Raw genomic sequence first — 17,167 nt, 5'->3', positions numbered from 1 at the left:
ATAAATCTCACTGTGAGGCTCAGTTTTCCACCCTAAATTACAAAACTTAATTTCTTGCCCAAAATGATTTTCTGCCCCAGATGTGTTATTTTCATGGACCTTTCAAACCAAATTTTAGTCATTTAACAAAAATTAATACAACATAGACCAACAATGAACAAATAAAGCCACATTTAAATTGATTAGCCGGGCTCTCAGCCCCTAGCTGACTTCTTTTACACATGCAATTGAAATCAAGAGTCTCAGATAAACTTCCAACTTATTTGAAAACAGTCAAATTGCAAATGTCAAGCGTCTACTTTCATATAATCTGATGAGGGCTATAATGATAGGTTTCTACCTAGAGAAATAAGGGTAGGTGAAGTCTCAATGCTTAGATACATGGCACATACCTGCATGTAATTAATATTCAGTTGGAGGCAAAGACAATGTTTTAAAAAGCCAAATGACATCCAGAATAATCCTCAGTATATTTTAGAGCCAAGCAACAGTACAATGAGTGCCAAGTTTAAAGAAGAAAGATGGACCACTGTGGCCTAGAAGGCCCTGGAAAATTTTTAGAGGACAGGGAATGTGGGCTGCACTTTGGATGGGAGAAGGTTTTAAAGAACAAAGAGGAAGCCTGGCATAGTGGTGCACCTGTAGACCCAACTACTTGGGAGGCTGATGCAGGAGGATCGCTTGAGCCCGGGAGTTCGAGACTGTAGTATGCTATGATTGTTCCACTGCATTCCAACCTGGGCAACAGCAGCAAGACCCTGTTTCAGGGTAAAAGAAAAAAAAAAAGACAAAGAGGAAGAGGCCCAAGAGATGGTGTTCAATGCTGACACCCTCTATTAGCTGTGCAATCTTACACATCTTACTTAACCACTCTAAGCTTCCATGTTCCCTTCTGTAATGAGTTAGTAATTAAGCCTAGTGTATTCAGATATGAAGGTTAAAGGAAATAATGTATATAATGCACTTAACACAGTGTTAGGTGTGTAAATGTCCAATAAACGTTATCATTATTAGCATCTTCAGACACTTGAGGATGCCAGACTACGGTGTCTTGTAGACCAGAGCGCCATTGTTTTAAAAGTGGGTGACTGTAATTCCTAGGGTTTCCTAGGGCTGCTGTCACAAATTACCACAAACTTGGTAGCTTAAAACAACAAATAATTACTCCTTCACATTTCTGGAATCTAGAAGTCTGAAATCCAGATGACAGCAGGGCCATGCTTTCTCTAAGTCCACCCTTGTTTCTTTGTAGTTTCTGGTGGTTCCCGGCAATCCTTGGTTTTCTTTGGCCTGTAGCTGCATCACTTGTCTCTGCCTCCATCTTCACATGGCCTTTTTCTCTGTATGTGTATGTCTTCTAAGGATACCAGGGCCTGCCCTAAGCCAGTATGTCCTCATCTTAACAAAGTACATCTGCAAAGACCCTATTTCCAAATAAGATTACATTCTGAGGTTCTAGGTGGACATGAATTTTGGGGAGACACTAGTCAACCCTTTTCAGTGACATAAGAAAAATAATAAAGAACCTGAATTGGACTTTTAAAGAAATTTTCATTTTGAAATAATTTCAGATTTACAAAAAAGTTGCAAAAATTGTGTGAAGAAATTTTATATATCCTTCACCCAGATTCACCAAATGTTAACATTTCACCACACTTGCTTTTTCACGCTTTGTGGTGTCTTTTCTGCTCTGCTTGAGAGTAAGTTGCAGTCATTGTTTCTTTACCTGTAAGTACTTCAGTATATATTACTTAAAAACAAGGACATTATCTTACATATCCACAATATAATTACCAAAGTCAGAGAATTTAACATTTTGACCAATACTGTAATCTATCGACCAGACATTGCCAATATTGCAAATATTGATCTATTGATCAAATATTGCCAATTTTCCTACTAGTGCCCTATTTTCTGGTCCAGAATCCAACCTAGAATCATACATTGTCTTTAGTTGTAATCTTTTTAGTCTCTTTTCATTGTAATTGTTCCTCAATCTGTCTTTGCTTTCATAACCTTGACATTTTTAAAGAGTGAAAACCAAACTTGCCCAATCCACGGCCCATGGGTCTCATGCAGCCCAGGATGGCTTTGAATGTGGCCCAACACAAATTCGTAAACTTTCTTAAAACATGATACTTTTTTGCGATTTTTCTTTTCTTTTTTTTGCTCATCAGCTATTGTTAGTGTTAGTGTATTTTATGTGTGGCCCAAGACAATCCTTCCAATGTGGCCCAGGGAAGCCAGAAGATTGGACACCCCTGTTGTAAACTGATGGTTTTGTCGAATATTTTTTAATTTGAGTTTGCCCTATTTTTTTTTTTTTTGTGATTAGATTTGGGTTTTGTGTTTTTGGCAGGAGAAATACAACAGAAGCCAGGTCGTGTCCTCAGTGCCTCATTAGGAGGCACAGTGTTAATTTGCCCCAGTAACCAATGGTGTTAACTATGATCATTGGATAAGGTGCTGTCTGCCAGTGTTCTCTATTAAAAAGTTACTATTTTACACTTTGTAATTAACAAGTAGCTTTTGGGGGAGATACTTTAGATCATATAAATATTGTTTCTTTTGTTTTTTATTTATTTTTTTGAGACAGAGTCTTGCTCCATCTCCCAGGCTGGAGTGCAGTAGCGTGATCTGGGCTCACTGCAACCTCTACCTCCTGGGTTCAAGTGATTCTCCTGCCTCAGCCTCCCAAGTAGCTGGGATTACACACGCCTGCCACCACACCCAGCTTTTTTTTTTTTTTTTTTTTTTTTTTTTTGTATTTTTAGTGGAGATGGGATTTCGCCATGTTGGCCAGGCTGGCCTCAAACTCCTGAACTCAGGTGATCCACCCACCTTGGCCTCCCAGAGTGCTGGGATTATAGGCATGAGCCACCACACTCAGCCTAGATAATATCAATAGTGCTTCTTAATTAACTTCTGCCTACTAATTCTAGCATCCATTGATGATTTTTACCTGAAATAACAATTGAAAATGATTTTTAAATTTCAGGATTCGCTCGACATTTATTAGTTGGAATGCCACTGTAAGAAAGAGCTTTCTTTTCTCCTTCATTTATTCATTTGTTTATATGTTTTGGTATGGACTCATTCTACGAAGTTATAATCCATTACTATCATTATTTCATTACTCAAATTCTGATGTGGCCAATGGAAACCCCTTTAAGATAGTTGCTGTGTCCTTTATTATTTATTTATTTATTTAGATGGAGTCTTGCTCTGTCACCAGGCTGGAGTGCAGTGGCGCAATCTTGGCTCACTGCAACCTCCACCTCCTGGATTCAAGTGATTCTCCTGCCTCGGCCTCCCGAGCAGCTGGGACTACAGGTGTGCACCACCACGCCCAGCTAATTTTTGTATTTTTAGTAGAGACGGGGTTTCACCATGTTGGCCAGGATGGTCTCAATATCTTGATCTCGTGATTTTCCCGCCTCGGACTCCCAAAGTGCTGGGATTACAGGCATGAGCCACCACACTCGGCCTCCTGTGACCTTTAAGATGAATATTTTAAAGACTTTTTCCCACATGTGTACCTTTCAAGAAGGTTCACACCATTTGTGCTTTCTCTAGACCTGTATAACCAGAAGCTCTTGGGAACATGAGTTCTTGAGAATATCAGCACTGGCGTCAGAGGGGATGAAATAACTTTCAAAGATCAGGATAACTACCTTGCCAATGTATAGGGCTTCTCATGGCTGCAGTTTCCAGAACAACTTTTCTTTTGGTCCAGGACAATCTTCCCCATTGCTGTGGTTTGGATATGGTTTGTTTGGCCCTGCCAAGTCTCATGTTAACATTTGATACCCAACATGTTGGTGGCAGGGCCTGGTGGAAGGTGTTTGGGCCATGGGGTGGATCCCTCATGGCTTGGTGCCATGCTCAAGGTAGTAAGTGAGTTCTCGCTCTATTAGTTCCTGTGAGAGCTACTTGTTAAAAAGAGACTGGCACCTCCTCCTCTCTTCTTGCTTTTGCTCTTGCCATGTGATCTCTGTACACACTGATTCCCCTTTGCCTTCTGCCATGAGTGGAAGATTCCTGAGGCCCTCATCAGAAGCAGATGATGGGTACCATGCTTCTTGTACAGCCTGAAGAACCGTGAACCAAATAAACCTCTTTTTCTTTATAAATTACCTAGCTTTGGGGCCGGGTGTGGTGGCTCACGCCCGTAATCCCAGCACTCTGGGAGGCCAAGGCTGGCGGTTCACGAAGTTAGGAGATGGAGACCATCCTGGCTAACACAGGGAAACCCCGTCTCTACTAAAAATACAAAAAAATTAGCTGGGCGTGGTGGCAGGCGCCTGTAGTCTCAGCTAGTCGAGAGGCTGAGGCAGGAGAATGGTGTGAACCCAGGAGGCGGAGCTTGCAGTGAGCTGAGATCGCGCCACTGCACTCCAGCTTGGGTGACAGAGCAAGACTCGGTCTCAAAAATAAAACAAAATAAAAATTACCCAGCTTCATGTATTCCTTTATAGTTACACAAACGGACAAAGACACCCATGCACGATCGGTTTCCATAGTCCTACAATCTGTGGTTCCTTCAACGCCTTTCAGTTTGCATAGTCAGTTTTAAGAACCTATGCCACTAGAGGTCACTCTTTGGCTGTCTGTGATACAAGATCTTGCTCTAAGTTTTACTTCAGCTGACTGGCAAGCCTTATTCTGAACACAATAAAGGCTTGTCTGTTTACAAAGGAACACTAATGTCTTTAGCTACATCCATTTAAGCCTCATTTAGGCCTTTAATCCAGACTTGAACCTTTGGTAATAACTCTAAAGGTACATACCTTTGCTAGATTCTGCTGGCAGAAGAATAGATAGCAACCCTTATTTATATAAGCACTATGTGCCAGATGCCATTCTGCTTCACATATATTAACTCATTTGACCTCTTTCTAAAACCGTGTGGTGGGAGAGGAACCCACGAGTTGGTGATTTCACCCAGCTAGTAAGTGGTTGAGCCAGGATTTAGTTTGTTGCAGAGTCTGTATACTTAACCACTCTACCAAGCCCGGGCTGACTGGTCTCATTACAAAGCATCCACATAATGAGGTTTGAACTCATCAAAAGTCTTTTAGAGCTCAGCAGTAGATGCTGCTTGCCAGGTGTGTGCTACTGGGAAATTGTCCAGCAGAGTCATGCACATACCCACACCTGCACCCAGCCCATTCCCTGTGGTTGCAAGCTGTCCAGGTCCAGAGATCAACTCCAGTAACCCTGTGGCTCCACCTGCCACCCCATTCAGTGTGGTGGTGAGAGAACCTGAGGGTGTCAGCTTTTTCTTGCTTTGCTATTGTTTCCTAGAAGCAGTGTCAGCTTGCTCTGGAAGCTGCTTCAAATTAAGCCCCAAGGTAGCTGATAAAGTTTGAAGTCTTTCCTCCTTGGCCAAGGTGGTGAAAGAGGCATGGGTTCTGGAGTTCAACTGGCCTGCATTAGAAGTCTAGTCCTCCTACTCAGTCGCCATGTGGCCTTGGACAGAATTGCTTAACCTCTCTGAGCCTGAGTTTCTTCATCTGTGGGTTGACAATGATAAACATTTCCCTTGTGTGATTGTTGTGAGATTCAGTGATGTATATAAAGAGACATTAGCACAGAGTAGGAGGTACTTGATACATCTTGCTATTATCTCTTCCTTAAAGGCATAGCCCAATTCCTAGCAAGCAGAAAGGCTGACCCTGGTATCTTGTCCTAGGTGGATCTCTCCTTTTTCCTAAACATTAGTGCCCCTTATGGCCTGTGTTATTCCTTGAGCAATTAAAACACATCACTCTATGCTGGCAAGTGTCATTTATCGTGTTTGGCCTGATTTGCCAACTAGACTCCAGTCAGAGCCAGAACTGTTTGTTATACTTCATTGTATCCTTAGTCTTAATCAGGGACCCAAAACGGTAGGTGCTCTCAATGACTGTCGATGACAATTATTAACTGAAGTCAGTTAACAAGTATTTATGGAGTGTTTACTATGTGTCAGGCAGTGGGCCAGATTCCAAGAATACTGAGGTAAAAGAAACCCAGCCCCTCACTCAGGGAGCTCCTGCTGTGGCTAAAAGCTTTGCCAAGACATGAAAAGTTAATGTACTTTTCTGAGCATCTAATTCCCAGGGAATGACTTTGTTGAAGTAATCTGGCTCACTGTGTCTCAAACAGAAGGCAAAAGCCAAGTATGCAACCAGGAAGCTTTTTACACTGGGGAGTACGTAGCATTGCATTTAGTACCCAAGGACGCTGGGGCCATTCAGGACCCCACAGGCTGTTCTTACCTCCTGCTCCTGAAGAGCAGCCCAACAGCTCTCATTCCCATCAAGATAACAGCCTGCAAGTGTGGGGGACAGCTTGCTGTTCTCCTCACCATGAGAGGTCAGTGCAAGACCTTGGACAAACCCGGTCAGTGATGGATTCCCCTTGTGAGTCATTCTAGCAATACATTATCGGAATGATTTGTTCTGGGATGGAGTGGATGAAAAGGAGAGAATGGGTTGGAAAAAATGAAACCATCTTTTGAATTCATGAGTGCCACACGTCATGAGTTCAACCAATGTTTGACTGACAAGTATTTTTAGCACAAAGATATAAGGCGATTTGAGGGTTTCAGAAAACAAGTGCTGTCTGGAAACCCAAATAATAATTGAAGAAATACTACGCAATAGCCAAAAGCTTTACTCTCTCAATTGCAAAAGCAAAATGACATTTTTTTTTCCCCAGAAAAAAGGAAGGCTTTCAGAAGTTAAAAGAAGTGCAGTTTACTGACTAAACGCCCCTCTGCAACAGAATAAAGAACCTTCCCTCTTATCTGGGTTCGGAACTGGCAAGCAACCTCCATGTGGGCACTTCATAAATATTCATTGATGATGAAAATGTCGACAGTGCAAAGGAACCATTTTGTCATTTCAAGAACCCTTTTGAAATGCCAGTGATTGAAGTAGGATCTTGACTATCCTTTGCAAATCTCGAACAAGAAAGGCCCAGTTCAGCTGTTCACATGGAATGAAACAGAACAAGGACACCAGATTAATCTCTCCTGGAGTCTTGGGTTGTGACTGTACTTACAAAGAGCAGAGCAAACTGAAGCAGTGGGTAGGATTTTTAAATAACCACTCCCCAGACATACAAGCAACTGACATTCAGCAACTCCACTCTGTGGGCAAAAACCACCTTGTTTCACTTTGCATTGGATATGAAGGCTGTGCATATAAACAGAAATAGTTAAAGCATAAGCAGGGTGTGGCAGTCCGTGTTTGTCACCCTAGACCATCCCTATCATGCTGCATCAGTTGAGCTGAGGGACATTCAGAGAGAACATGGTGAAACCAATGCACTGCTTTGTTGCCCGGTCAAGGTCTGCTTGTTTTGGCCCGGGTACACCTGGCCTTGGCCCATGGAGTCTTGATAAACAGAAACGAATGCACCTCAGTAATCGTTGCCTGTACAGCCTGTGTTGGTGAAGCCAGATTATGGCTGAATTGGGCCAGTATGGCTTGGAGACCTTCCGTCAGAGGCCTGGGCTATATCCGGCCCTACAGAGACCTCTTTCTGGATTCTAAGAGACACTTTCCATTTGCCAGTGGTTGACACAGGCCAGCGTAGGGGTGGGACAGCCACTACTTGGTTGTGGCTCTGGGCTATCTTAGGCCCGGAACAGAACAGCCCTATTTCCCCACACTAAGCCCCTACATCCCACCCTCCACCCCCACACCACTGCCACCAAGGAGTAGCCTCAAACCTTTCTCTGCACTAGAGGGGGCTGTCAGGGTAATGCTTCTGTCACCTCCGTGCTGTTTCTCATGACACACAAATACACACACACACACACACACATGCCATGAACCACTCTGCTGAGTTTGGCGCTGGTCTTCACCTGGGACTCCAGGCCTTTGGGTGAGCTCTGAGGTTTACACCATGTTATAAGGGGCAGGAAGGCACCAAAGCCCATATAATGGACCGAAAGCCCCCAGGCAGCACAATGGCACCAGGAAAACCACCGCACTTAGCCACAGCCCTCCGACAGCCTCCTATCAACACCTCTTATTCTCATGCTCCCCTCACCTCCTGCCACTCACCTTATCAAAGTTTGCCCTTTCGTCCATTCTTCAGACATTGACTGAGCACTTATATATGAAAGGCAGACCTTTGCTGAGAGAGGTGGGCTGGAGCTGTCTCCTCACAAATGAAAAAAGCCAGGGAAAGAAAGGAGCATTAATTGAGTCCTTGCTTTGTGCCAGAAGCTTTAGATTCATGTCTCACTTAATCCTGCCTTCATACCTAAGAGGAAGGCCTCATTATTCTCCTAAGTACCAGAATGGTGTGGAGGTGACACGCAGGGACACTGCTGCCTGACTGCCTCACTTCAAAGTCCAGCTGTGTGACCCTGGGCAGAGGATTGGACCTATGTGCCCACTGCACCAGCAAAATGGGAATTGGGCTATTGTGAGCATTAAAGAAGTTAACTTATGTATAAAAAGCATTTAGAATAGCTAGAGGGAAATGTTAACCATTCTTATTGTAGTATTAGCTATTATATGTCAGAGATGAGAAGACAGAGGCTTATTGCTCATGTATAAAGATTGGATTCCACCATGCTCCACAGCAAGTGCTCCCCCAAACTCCATGCTGCTTCTCTCACATTGTAAACTTTCCAGGGATGTTTACATTTAGCTTATGGCCAGGGCCTTAAAAGAGTTTTAAATCAGTGTGTAAGAGAGAATTTGGGAGACCACCGGAGTCTTCTTTGGACCCCTGAAATTGTGTCCTCTGAGCAGAGGGTTGCCAGTGACCAGCAGTGGGCCCCAACTGTTCTGGAGAGGGCTGGTGGCATAGGGCAGTGGCCCTGGCACCTGCCCCCTCCTCTTCTCAGAACTAGGATGAGGTCCCATGATTCTGACCCTAACTTCCTCTCCACCTTTCCTTGTCCCCATCCCCATCTTAGACTCTGGGTAGTTTTTCCTGAAAATATGGCAGAGTTAGAATTTAAATCCAAGCCTGCCTGGCTCCAAAGCCCACATTCTCTCTGTTCTTGGTCAGTTGCCCTACAGCTGCTCAGACATCTGTGGCAGACAGACGAATGAGGCCACAGGGACTGACACAATCATGACTTGGCCTTTGTGTGTGGTGGAAGAAGGGAGCAGGAAACCGGCACAATGGCCAATTCTGGGTGCAGGCATATCCATGTGTAACCAAGTTACCTGATCACTCAATGTATAAATGCAATCAATGGAAAGATCATATGCACTCATCTAATGTGATGCAAGGGACTCCCACCCCAAAGCAGAAAAGTGGCCAGAGGTGTCCTTGGTCAGGCAAACCATAGTTTCAAGGGTGTAACATTTTCTGGAGCTCACATCATGCCCTGAATCTCCTAATTAGCTTTGTGATCTTGGGCAAGTCTATTATCCTCTCTGAACCTCAATTTACTAATATGCAAAACAGGGCAAATAATCCTTACCTCAGAGGGTTTTCCTGATGTTTATGAGATGATGTATTAAAAAATGCCAGAGACTGGTACACAAGAGATGTTTATGAACTATGAGCTTTCCTAGACAGTGTAAGAACCCAAATACGATCTCACTTAGTGTACCCCAGACATGGAAGATCTGCAAGAAGGCTTTCTGCACTCTGGCTCAGGTCCTCATTGGTAAGAAAGTGAGCCTGTGTGTCACTTCACTGCACTGTGAGTGTTGGAAACCCTTCTGTGGATGCCTGGTACTGCAACCAGCAGCATTTTAGAGGGGGTGTCCAACTGTCTTCTGGGGTGCTCTAGGCTTCTGTGCCTGTCCACCTGCGCCTTCCTCCACTGTCAGACCCTCACAAGCTCTTCAGTGTCGTGCTCATTGGTTTCATCAAAGCAGGACAATACTTGGCACTAAGTCGACAAAATTCTCACTTCTGCAGTGGGTCTCTAGATGTCCATGACCCTGCCTTCTCAGGAAAAGAGGGAGGACATGCGGCTGGAGGGACACAGAGGGCAAGACTACATGCCAGTTACAACACCAGGAAGCCACGTCTGAAAGGAAACTCCTCAGAAACCTGGGCATAGGCTATCAGGAAAGTAAAGAAGACATCTGGAAAGGTGAATATTCTGAAGGAATCTCTGCCAGAGGAGAAGGGAAAAGGAAAGCACTTATCCAGGTCAAAGGCATGAGTTTCCAGGAGATTATTCATCATGACTAGAGGATGACTGTTGACTAGATTTATTCCACAGGTATGGAAGGAAAAGTCTTGGTACATTTTTTGCAGCATTTCCTCCTCTCCATATAGACTGTTCTCATTCTGCAGGGCTGGGGTTCACCCAGTATTCAACTCCAAGCCCTTCACATAGTAAAAGAAGTAAGGGGAGCCAGGCATGGTGGCTTACACCTGTAATCCCAGCACTTTGGGAGGGCAAAGCAGGCAGATTCATTGAGCTCAGGAGTTCGACCCCAACCTGGGCAACATGGTGAAACCCCATCTCTACTAAAAATACAAAAATTAGCTGGGTGTGGTGGTGCATGCCTGTGGTCCCAGCTACTCTGGAGGCTGAGGTGGTAGGATTGCTTGAGCCCAGATGTGTGAGGCTGCAGTGAGCTGTGATCACACCACTGCTCTCCAGCCTGGGTGACAGAGTGAGAGACCCTGTCCCCCCAACCACCCCCCCCCAAAAAAAGAAAAGAAAAAAGTGAGGGGTTTGATATCAGAATCCCTGGGTTCAGGCTGTTGCTCCATCTGACCAGCATATGATCTCTCAGACCCCAAGTTCCTCGTCTGAAAACGAGGATAGTTCTGCTTCAGGGCTGTGGTGAGTGGAAGGTGAGATTGTGTCTGAGGAAGGAGATTGTAACGAGGAAACACGGCAGTTATTCGTCACTTATTTTTCAATATGCAGGAGCTCTAATTTGCCTCCAGACAACCAGTTCTATCTCAGTAAAGAAAAAGATAGCTATTAAAGTGTTTTGTAATCTTGAGGGACCTGAAAAGATTTTAAAGAGCTGAGGAAGAGCGGCCAAGTGCTTTCTCACCTGTTCCTCATCCTGGCCCCATCATCTTGGGGACATATAGGACCTTTTACGGGAGCCTCGGCAAGTGGCCACCGTCTGGCCTCGGGCAGGCCTCCCTGGCGCCGCCAGCAGCTGGGTAGTAGCCGGGAAGGGCGCCCTCAGTCCCACGCTCACCTTGGGTCTGGGCCCACATTAAGCACTTTTTTCTTCATGCGCCATTTCCTCCATCAAAAAGTATTAAAAATTATATTTTATGGATTTATTGATGAAAAGTAAAGGTATTCCAGTCTGAGTTAATTACTATATATTCATTATTATTAATTACTTTCATTATTTATTTTTCCTTACGATTTTAATAGCAATGTAATTTCACAGCAATGAATGATGAGTCGCATTTTGGCCACAAGGGGGTAGCATGGGGTCACTAGATGCTCACGGGAAATTGGGTGGGGGGCGCCTGGTAAACAGTGGGAAAGACAGCAACAGCCACCACCTCTGACTCACAAAGCGCTCTTGCTTCTCACCGCGTTTCCTCAGAGAGTGTCGTGTTTGCTCCTCACCACATGAGACCCAGAAAGCCAGCGGGTGGGGCAGGAGTTATTGCCCCACTCAAGGGCCAGGAAAGGGAGGCTCCCCCTGGGAGGGTCAGTGTCATGCGGGGTCACACGGTGGCAGAGGCAGGCGAATTCCTGGCTCCTGCTGTAGTGCTCCTCCCTCGGAGCCCCAGACAACCCGGATACTCTAAGCAGATGGGACAGGGACCAAGAAGCAAAACCTCTCCTCATATTGTTGCCCAGCTCAGCCCTGCCATGAGCACCCCAAATCATCGCTGGAGAGCCCCGCAGACCCCAAAGCACTGCTCGACTTTCCACCTCTGGGCAGAAGAGACCCTACATTCCACACGTGGGCCCTACCCCAGCCTTGCTCGGGGCCAAGCACGCCTTTGTTCGCTCTCTTCCTGACCACACGCAGCACGAGCCTCTAGGTGGGAGAGACGAGACACTCGTTCCCCTCCCTTGGAAGCTGAGCAATCACATCAAAGGCATACAAAAGGCAATTCACTGTGCAAAGGGAACAGAAAGAAATAAGTGCTCTATGGGCTCTGAGCGCTCGGGAAGGAGGTACAGCAAAGAAGGAAAGGCCAGAAACAAAACCAAACAAAACACAAGGTATAAAATGATCCGATCTTGGGGAGGCGGTTTTCTACCTCCTGGGAGGAACACCCAGCGTGTTGCCTGGCAGAGTGTAATGGGCACAGGAAGAACAATAGGCCTTTTTCTCCAGCAGCCGAGCACATGCCAGGAGAAAAGGAGCCCCTTCTTAGGAAGGCTAAGTCCACGCAGGGGCAGGGCCAGTGTAGGAAGCTAGTTTATAACAGATACTTGCATTGAGCCTCCTTCTGAAAAGGTGGGGGGCAGGGGGTGCATAAACCCATGTGAAAATAAAAAGAAGACTTTTCTTACTGGATGAGAGAAAAAAGATTGTTCAGTTTTTTAGGCGAAACATAAGATGCCAACTGACCCTGAAATAGATGTGTCAAAAGCCAACCTGGGGCGGTTTGTTCTTTTACAGGAAGCACCTTTGTGGCCCAGAAGGTGCCAAAAACATCCTGGGGATAAGCAGTCCTTAGCAAAGAGGGGCCAGGCCTGAGGTGGGGGAGGTGGCCTTACACGGAGGCCCTGGAGAAGTGAAACAGGTAGGTGGGGGCCCCTGGGTGCTTCGGGTGCTCCAGGGACAGAGGTGGCATCCACCCACTAAGCAGGGTCACTGGATAGTCAGGAATCCCTCCCCACTCACACGCAGAGTGACCCCAGTGCTGGTCTGGTTAGGCAGGCCCGAATGGAGGAGGAATGACAGGCCTGCCACACAGATGAGGAGTAGAGTCGCAGTTCATCGTTTCTGGCTCTCCTCCGTTCCACCCCTGACCCCTCCAAGTGATTGGTGAGTGGAGGTGACAGTCTAGTCTAGATTGGGAAGAGAGAGACTGAGAAACCAGACCGAGAAAAGGAAGGGCGCCCTTGGCAGAATGCCTGGCATTCCTGAGGCTGTGGATTCTGTACCTTCCTGGGAGGAGGAGAGGCATGGCAGTCACAAGCCACGGCTATCCCCGGCAGAACCAGCCTGGCTGTGTTCAGGAACTCTGATAGAGGATGACTGACTTCAGAATTGAAGAGGGCTTTTAGGATGATCTGATCCTCTCCTGTTGGTACTAGAAGGGACTCTGGGGAAAACACAGTCAAACCCTGATGAGTCCCAAAAAGATGATGTGACTTGGTGAATGCTCCATTTCTGTCTGGTCAGAGGATAGAAGCAGGAAGCCCTGGTTTCCTGATTTATGGCTTAGAGCTCTTGCTGGTAGATGACACTACCTCAAAAATGGAAGGTAAAGGTAGCCTGGAGGAGTCCTGAGAGCTGGACCCACGGTGTTGAGGGGCAAAGTGAACCTTAATTTTAAAGTCAGACCAGAGACAGAGCTCAGCCATCCAAACAATGTGATTTATCAGAGTAGCTGGGGGGAAAAAAAAAACACAACCAGCCCGAGAAGTCACATGATAGGGAGGTTGGTGGGCAGGGCTTATGACATGGTGTCTCAGGTTCCTTTCATCTCCAGTGTTCTGAGACCTGCTCTTCTGAGAGCCTGAGGCTCCAGGGAGATCACAGGGAGTCAATGCTGACTCGAGAAGAGGGCTGTGAGAGCCTGGCCATGACTCAGTCCACTGGGGCTTCCCTGGACCACTCTGTTAGCTCTGAGTCCGCAGCCAGTTCTGTGATTCTGGCTGGCACAATTGCCCAAGGCCTTCAGTGGTGAGTCAGTAGAAAGGGACAGGATAACTCATTGCCCTGGTGGAGAGGCCTCTCACCCCAAGCCTCCCACCAGTGCCTTCCTCGTCCCTCTTTGTTCCTTGGAGAAAGCAAAGGGCTGCTTGCCTCACCCAGAGGCTTCCACAATTCAGCTGTCAGAGACCCCCTCTTGGCCCGGGGGTGGTGGAGGCCTGGCAGTGTGCATTAGAAGATCAGCTGGGGTTCCTGAGATAGCCAGATTTCTTCAAATGCTTATTTTGCCAAAAGATAAAAGGAGCAAAGGGCTTAGATTTGGAAGGGACTTTAGGGACAGCTAAGGCTATAATTTCACAGATGAAGAAACTGAAGTACTGGCAGATTGTGTACTTTCCCCAAGATTACACAGAGCCTCTTTCCTCTCTGTCACCATTATTCCTGGCTGACCCACAGGCAAAGGGGAGGGTGTTCTCTGAGAGGTGAATCACAGGCCCAGCTCATGCACCTGGGCCTCTTCTGTAATAGGCAGAGGACTGCTCCCCCAAAGACGTCCATTCCCCAATCTCTGAAACTTGTGAATATACAGTGTTACTCTATATAGCAAAAAGGACTTTGCAAATGTGATTAAGTATCTTGAGATGAAAAGATTATTCTGGATTATCCGGATTACTGGGGGAGTCCAATGTCATCACAAGGGTCCTTCTACGTGAGAGGAGGAGGCAGGGGAGCCAGGGTCAGAGAGGAATTTGAAGATGCTACCCTGCTGCTGGCGGGGAAGGGGCCATGAGCTGAGAAATGCAGGTGGCCTTTGGAAGCTGGAAAGTAAGGAAACAGATTCTGCCCTAGAGCCTCCAGAAGGAATGTAGCCCGGCCTACACCTTGATGTTAGCCCGGTGAAACCCATCCTGACCTGCCAAGCTTTGTTATGTGATTTGTTATAGCACCAATGGGAACCCATACATGTCCCTGCACCTCCCCACCCCACTGCTCTCTAGTTTGTGGTTTTAAAGAACATGCTTGAAAACTAAGTCATCCCCCTCCCCCTGATTTCTACTTAATGAGATATAAGAATAAATAATTTGAAAAACTACAGGAAAGACACTAAGTCCCTTTCATTCAATAATGAAACCTGTAGAAGATCGATCAAGTTGGACCCGGTTGGATACAAAAAGTAACCAACTTAATTCTCTTTCATTGCCATCTTTTTAAGCTCACTCTGTTGAATTATTCTTCAACTTTCCTGGATGAAATGCCAGGCATATTCCAAAGCTTTTCTGGTCGCTTTCAGGTTTTACTAAACATCTAATTTTTGGTGTGGAAACTTCAGTCCAGTCTCCCATCAAAGCTTCAATGTCTCATCCAATATAAAGCTTTTTTTCTGCCCTAATTTGGGCCTGATGAGGCCCCAAGGCCTACAGAAATGAAGAGCAGGTGCTGGGGAGCAAGATGGCCAGTTTCCTAACTAGTTTCCCTCCTTATTCTTCCACTGCTCTGCCACTCACTCTGCTGCCTCTGGCTCCTTCGAGGGTGGGAGAGAGTAAATGGGAGGGAGGAGAGGTAAGGGGCAGCTAAGACTTCGTTGACTCAGTGTGTGGCTCTTCACTCAGCGAGGCTTTCAGAGACATCCAACCACAAAGTTCTCTGGCAAGGCAACCTAATCACTGGCGGTCCCCTAACAACTCTCCCCTCAGTTCCTACATCAATACTACCCCTGCAAGAACCCAGTTTTCTGTTGGTGCCATCTCACTCCTGCAGCTATCTCCTTGGGTGGGGTCTCCTTTGAGATGACACCCCAAAGCTAAGCTCCTCTCTCTGCTGTGTTCAGCTCACTTAATCAGCCCCCTCTTCACTCCTCAATCCCAGGTAGCTCCTGCCGTCACTCAACTTAGATTTTTTTTCAGGTTAGCTTCAGTGTGATGAACTGTCCTAAGCCATTTTGGCCAGCCGTGACCATTGGATTTTTTTGTGGTAGATAATAGTAGCCGCTACTATGTAGAGGGAAGATGAGGGTTGGTTATTCCTCCATAATTCTGCTATTGGGTTATCATGAAAGATCCTTTCCTTTGCATGAAAGGTTAATTGAGGACGAATATGATGATATTATAGAGGCAAGATTCAAATAAACTAGAGGGTTAGCATCAGACAGCCAGATTCCTTTGAACCAGTTGCTGGTTATAGGATCACTTAAGGATCAAGCTTTAGGTGACTTTAAGGGCTTATGCCGCAGTCTCCCCTAAATCTATACCCAATTCATGCAAGTGTGAGGAGAGTCTTTCAAATATTTTGAATACTGCTAATTTCACAACATGAAATCCATTTTAAGTATTCATTGTGCTGATTAGCAAAGCCTCTGGTGTTGCTCAAAGGTAAAGATAATCTTATATATCCTCATGGTAGCTGCCTCTGGAGTGTGGGTAAGAGTACAGTCTAGCAAACACACACAGTATCACCCTGCCTATGTCGAAGCATATCAGATTACATCACAGGCATCATAAAACTCAGCCTCCAGTCTTTGTTTTCCTAAACTCTTGGGACACAGGGAGTTTAGGACAGAGAGTTCTTAGTCCTCCTAAAAACCTTCTGCCCACATTCTTTTTTTTTCCAACTTTTATTTTAGAATCAGGGGTGCATGTGCAGATTTTTTTTTCTTTTTTTGAGACAGAGTCTCACTCTGTCACCCAGACTGGAGTACAGTGGCGCAATCTCCACTCACTGCAACCTCCGCCTCCCGGGTTCAAGTGATTACTCCTGCCTCAGCCTCCTGAGTAGCTGGGATTATAGTCACGTGCCACCACGCCCGGCTAATTTTTGTATTTTTAGTAGAGACGGGGTTTCACCATGTTGGTCAGGCTGGTCTCTAACTCCTGAGCTCATGATCCCCCTGCCTCAGCCTCCCAAAGTGCTGGGATTGCAGGCGTGAGCCACCGCGCCCGGCCTTGTTACAAAGGTATATTGTATGATACACTCCTGAGGTTTGAAGTAGGAATGAATCTGTCACCCAGGCAATGAACATAGTACACAATAGGTTGTTTTTCAGCCCTTGCTCTCCTCACATTCTGTCTCGGTCCTGTGATGGCTTAAGGCTGAACCATTTCTAGGGCTCTGAAAAATCCAGCCAGGAAGCAAGCTGTCAGTCTCTCCTCCTGGGAGACATCCTACCTTCTCTGAGTGGCTCTCTTCACTTGAAGTGGATGATTCATGTTCTCAGCATACTGACAACTCTCTTGAAATAAATTCCCCCTCTCTAGTCCTCCTCATTCACCTCCTCCCCTCTGCTGCACACCCCTGAGGTAGGTGATGGGCTCAGGGTCACTGCTTAGCAAGGTCAGTGTTGATGATCTAGCAACCCTGCATAAAATATGTAGTGGGCACATAACACCCCTTGTTTTTGGTTTTGAGGAATGAACTGAAACTCTGTA

The sequence above is a fragment of the Gorilla gorilla genome, chromosome 2 (genome assembly GCF_029281585.2).
Source record: "Gorilla gorilla gorilla isolate KB3781 chromosome 2, NHGRI_mGorGor1-v2.1_pri, whole genome shotgun sequence".
NCBI lineage: Eukaryota > Metazoa > Chordata > Mammalia > Primates > Hominidae > Gorilla > Gorilla gorilla.
This window is presented reverse-complemented; position numbering follows the sequence as displayed.